Here is a 6,130-nt window from a genome sequence, read left to right as displayed (position 1 = left end):
CTAATTGAATAATTAACACTCAATTTTTTAAAGGGAGAAGGTGCATTTTCCCCCCTAATGTTTAGGCCGGGGTCACATTTGCCCATCAACTTATTTTTTTGCCAAATAACTTGTATATCACCCACAACCTGGTATTTACCTTTTGTTTGGAAAAGAGGTGGATGGAGAGAGAAAGTGATGAAAGAAAAAATTAGTTCTCATTCTTTTTATTCCACAACGAGTGAAAATTAAGGAAGAAAAATAAAATAGAATAAAATTTTATTATATTTTAAAAAATAAATTTTAATAAAAATAAACTTTAAATGTTTAAAATTATAATTATTCACTTATATATAAAAGCTATAGGTAAGAAAATATATCTTATGGGGGGTAAATATATAAATTGATTTGGAAGATCAATAATTGAAGCAAAATTCTCCTCTCTTTCTCTCCAAATTGGGTGATTATATATTGGTGGACCTAAGTGATTACTTTTTCACCTTTTTTTTATTTATATTTTTTATATTTTTTTCTTGTTTTTTCCAAACAAGAGAAAATTATAACCACCCTCTCACTTTCTCCACCCTCATTTTCACCCATTCCCAAATATTGGGTTAAGCCCCTTTCTCAACTTGAACTCCTTATTTAGTTTTGGTTAGTCTTTTATATTTTTTATTTACTTATTTTAACTTTTTGATACTCTTTCTCTCTTTTTTTATTTTTTCTTTTCTTGTGTCTCTTTTCTTTATTCTTTCTCTTTTAAAGTTATAAGTTATATGATTGAAATGGTAAAAAAAGTTGTAGCTAAAGCCGGTGATAATAACTATATATGCAACTAATGTTAACATAGTGCAAGTAGGTCATCATATAACCTAATTAAGGACTATTATATCGAGTGGATTGCCTTTGTGTTTGATATACTTGTCAATAAGATAAATGAATGAATTACTTATCTCTTCTTCTCTAATGAATGCATATGTTCTTAATGGACATTTCTAGATACACATACAATTAGATTCTTGAACCTAATATCACAAAATAATCATATTGTTTCTTCAAGTATTCATGGTTAATTTTGAATATTCGACTTTTTTAGATTCAGTCCATTAATATATTTTCTATATTTGATATTTATAACAATTTTTTTTTAGAAGCTCTCTTTTTAGATTGGAATAAGTGATTAAAATGATCTCTAGAACTATTCAAATATAATAACCAAATGTGATTAAAATGGGTATCTAATAATGGAGAGAGAAGGAACAAAAGAGAGAAGTACTAATAGAATAAACACAAGCATTTAAAAAGTATAAAAAAGAATAGTAAGAGTCTTAAAAATCAAAGTTAAGAAATGGGTTTAAATAATAGAATTTTAGTAAATTTACAAGTTATTTGTCTTAAAGATTAATTGAGGGGTAATGCGAGACTTAGATTAACCATTAGGGGGGTAAAAGTACACCTTCTCCATTTTCTTGAATACTTCTTTCCTTTTTTCTTAAATATAAAAAGATTATACTAATGAAGCAAAATGATAAAGAAATCTTAAGATATGTTTTAGTATAGTAAGTTTGGAATAAAATTTTATCTTTTGAATTATCATTCGTCACTTTTAAACCAGCGGTAGTTTTTTTTTTATTAATTATTTTTTATAAATAAATACTAATATTATTTTGAGAAGTTTTATAGTCCTCCATTATGAGAGTATTGAATTCTCTTTCTATCGAGATTTTATGGTTCTCTATTATGTGGTGTTGAGTTCTCCCTCTATAGGAGTGTGAAGAAAAAAGTTGATATGTGGCTTAGTGCCACTAAATTGAGCGTTCTTCTCAAAAAATTACAATTTACTGTCCTGTAAACGCAATTGATGATTGTTTGGAATAAATTTCTTTACACGTATTTCTTAATATTTAATATTTATTTTTATCTTTTATGTCAAGAAAAACTTATTAATTTATTAATAAAATATTCATATTTCTTCTTTAATAAAAAGTATTGTGCTATGTTATAGTTTATTTAAAAGATAGAAATAAAATCTAATTTGGCCATTCACTTTGTCACTCAAATTTAATTTAATTATTTTTAAAATTTATAGGCATTTTAGCCCAAATTTTTATATATTTCGCTTAACTAGCCCTATTTTTTTTTTAATGAAAATAAGAGAGTGAGTTGCACACTCTCTAAAAGGAGAGTGGATACAATGAAAAGAAATTATTAATTTTATATTAAATTAAATTACTTAAATTAAAAATATATATTAATATTTAAATAAAACACAATAGAAAAATAAATGTTCCTATTTGTCAGTGTTCTTACTATTTTATTTCCTAATAATGACAGTAAAAAATATAACTACAGTGATAGTGGTGCCGAGAGTAATGAGGTCGGTGGAGATGAGTAGTTTCGGTAAAAATAATGATAGTAATAGCTACTTATTGCTAAATTATATTAATTGTATTAAAATTATAAAATAATTTTAAATATTATTACAAATTATTTAATTATCTTTTTTTATTTTCAATCATTCTTTTTTAAAATACGATTAATTTAAATTAAATATGTAAATATTTAGACCAAAAATTCCACAGATCTACAGAAAAACTAAATTAAACCCGAGTGATAAGGTCAATAGCTAAATTGAACTTTGCTCCTAAAAAATATTGAAAGAATTTTGTTTCTAATGATATTGCATTCTACAAAAAAGATACTTTTCTGAGACACCTAAAAATGGAAACTTTGCTCCTATTAGGCCTAAAGTTATCCCTAAGTAACCATTCTTTGGTAGCTGGTGTCGAAAAGGGTCAACTTCGGGAAAATATATGTTTAACAAAGGGAGTGTAACAATGATCATGAAGTTGTGATTCCTTTCCCGCCTTTTTTTGGCCTAGCTGGTTGCGTTTCGGCTAGTGACATAGCTGTCGAATTCTGCCGCGACTGGCGAAATAAGAAAGATGTAGTTTGGCTCGATCATTACCTTTAATGACTGACTACAGATGCCTGCCAATATCTCGCAATAAATTTAGAATAAAGAAAATAAATGTTGGCGCTTTACTGATTAGAATATATAGGGCTTTTTCCTATCTTACTACTAATAATAAAGTAAAAGAGTTGTCAGTTGTAGCACGCTAGTGCCCCTAATAAATAAGCTCCTTTTAGAATTCTTTCTCCCATATATCTTTGCCCTCTTTCACCGAAGATGAAAGAAAATCTTCCAAACAGACAGAGACCTCAATTTCCATTAATTCATTACTAAGCTTGCTTTGTTTCAGCAAGAAAATCATAAACTATGTTGCAATAAGAGTGATAAATTCAGCTCAGTTGTGAATGCGGCCGATGCCGATACTAGAGCAGCTAAAGGAAGCAGTAGCAGTACAACCACCCCCAATTACTATTCCATTGCACATTGATCTTCCTATCCTTATAAGTTATTTTACTTTTATTTTATTCCTCCAATCTACTTCGACGCATGAATCTGACCCCTCAAAGAGTTATGACATCAATGTTTAGGTTACCCTTAGAGCTCCATTGGTTTTGAAAATGGTCGATTAGTTTTTTTTCAAGGCATCCCCTTCTTGCTCTCTATTCGTGCATCTTTCTCCCATGTTTTTCGTTGGTCAACAACCAACTACAGATTTCTATAGTTCGTCATTACTCGTATAGGGTTGACGAAGTTAAGTTGTCTAGAGGGAATCATTTTATAGCCAACTCCCTTTTTTCCCTGTTGAAAAACCTACCCTACTCCATTTTCTCTAGAAATGCTAACCAAGTGACACACTGGGCCATAGGTCATGAAAGAAGTTGACCCCCATCCCCATTCACTATGTATGCTAATGAACTCCTTACTTTAGTTCGTTCTTTTCCTTCTTTTGGCTCAGGTTGATAGTAGCCATGGTAGTAATGTCTCGGAGCTTGACTCCTGACCCGAGGCGTCAATCGAAAAAGTCATAAAAGGACGTTAAATGTAATTCTAGAAGAGCTTTACCATATAAAAAATATGACTCTTGGAAGTTCAAGTAAAAGTTTATTAGACGATTTCCACTAAGAGGGTGGGGAAACTTGTTTCTGAGAGAGCTACTTTCACCTCGGTAATTACCTAACGAGAGAGAGTTGATGCCAAAGTCGCCTTTTACGTGAGGGAAAGCCAGACAGACTTACCTCTTTACTAAGTATGTTTCATATAGACTGGAAGCTAGAGAGATACGATACTAAGGTATAGTGTCGCTACCATATGAAAGAAAGTTGTTTCATACTAGGCGTCCAAACCTACTACGCTTGAGCCGCATCCCCAGCAGACTTGCTATATCTACTAATGGTTCATCCCACTTTATCTTACTAACTATACCTGATATAAAGTCATTCTATAAAAATCCAAGACAACAAGAAAGCAAGAGAATGATAGTTATCTTGGAAAATCCCGAATTGGATCCTAAATTGACAGGTTAGTATGAGTTTATCTATGTGGTTATGTACTCTTCGAATAGGAATCTATATTATAAAAGATCTTGGGTTTCGTGCTTTAGTGGGTCTCTGAGATCTTTTCGATGTCATATGTTAGGATATCTGTATAATCTAATCGATTGCGTAAAGCATACAGTAGCCATAGAACCATAAAAAGTATATAGAAAAGACACCATGACATCTAGCAACAGCATCTTTTTGCGTGCGAGAGACTTCTATGCTAGTCGTTATTCCTGACTCTGTTATGAAAGAAAGCGATAAACTTATCTTATAGTGGTTCCTTAATGAGAAATTTTAAGAGATGAATTAGAGTTCTCCTTTCTCTCCTCTCCCCCATCCGTTGAGGGTTTCAGTATTCATCTTGTAGATATTTTTACTCCCGCCGGTGAGGACTTTTCCTTATAGGTTCGTGGCCCAACAATCGTAAACTTTAACTAGAGGCTAGCTTCGCCAAAAGCATACTTTTTTCTCTTTCCACAGAATATTTCTAGTCAATCACCACTCCCATCCTTTATCATATTTACGTGCTCTTAAATTCAGTTCTACATAGATCTAAAACAAAAAGAAAAAGCAGGGCTTGATGACGTCTTAGGGCATTCAATTTTTGGACAAAGAACTTACCCTATCCAAATGAAATTTCATGATAATACATATGATAAGGCCCAGGGGTTAAAGGAGGGAAAGCATTGGTTGGAAGCCAAGCCCAATCGTTTAGCTTTTCTTCTTCGACAAGAGAGTTCAAGTTCGAGCAAGACAAAAGTCTCACTTTACTTCAAATACGACATTAGCTTTGCGAAATGTACTAAACCCCCTATATACCCAGCAAGGGAAGACCCATAATATATATCCAAATAACTTAAATAATTTGAGGTCGAAATAACTCTAAATGAAAATAATTTAAGACTAAAGTAACTTAAAAATATAACTCAAAACTCAAAATTAAATTGAAAAATTTCAAATTATAACAATATAAAATTTAAAATGATTTAAATTTGAAAATATCTAAATCTAAAAGTATCCAAAATCAAAATTCGAATGTTTTGTAAACACTTTCATGACTTGATAGATTAATTATTTAGGAAAAATACAAAGGAGAAGAGAAGATTGTTTAAAGTTTGGAAGACAATTGAACACAGACCACAACGAGTTGCAAAATTAAGGCACAAGTGACAAGGTTGATCCGGAGCAGTTGTGACTCTAACCTGCAATCCTTCTTCTATTCTAGAGCCTGAATAAACTACTCTGGGAACAATATAAAAAAATGGCTTCAATTTATTTATTTTTTAAAAAAGTGAAAAAAAAAATTGAAATATCTTAAGATCAATAAAAATTGTTGTTTCTATTATGTAAATTTTTTTAAAAATACTGTTCTTTTATTTTTCTTCAACAATCCGTATTTTTAAAATAAAAAATTGACAAACCGTATTTTTGATATATTACACATGAAATTTTTTTTTTTTTTAAAAAAAGCCTTTTACACCGTATTTTAATAAAAAAATTAAGAAAATAAGCATTTTTGTAATTTTTCCAAGAAAAAAAGCGACCACAGTGGGAGTCGAACCCACGACCTTCTGATCCGAAGTCAGACGCGCTAATCCACTGCGCTATGCGGTCCTTGATGCTTTTGAAAATAAATCAAACAAGTATTATATTCTTTGGTCCCTTGGTTGATTTAAAAGTATGTAAAGGAAAAAAGCTG

The 6,130-nt window shown here is 30.7% G+C and overlaps 1 non-coding gene across 1 annotated transcript; it reads right to left on the bottom strand.

Moving 5' to 3' along the window:
- Window positions 1–5,971: 5,971 nt before the first annotated feature.
- On the bottom strand, window positions 5,972–6,045 carry TRNAR-UCG. Its single transcript has one exon. It is a non-coding gene; the product is annotated as a tRNA-Arg (tRNA).
- Between the last annotated feature and the right edge of the window lie 85 nt (window positions 6,046–6,130).

The sequence above is a fragment of the Ricinus communis genome, chromosome 6 (genome assembly GCF_019578655.1).
Source record: "Ricinus communis isolate WT05 ecotype wild-type chromosome 6, ASM1957865v1, whole genome shotgun sequence".
NCBI lineage: Eukaryota > Viridiplantae > Streptophyta > Magnoliopsida > Malpighiales > Euphorbiaceae > Ricinus > Ricinus communis.
This window is presented reverse-complemented; position numbering and strand designations above follow the sequence as displayed.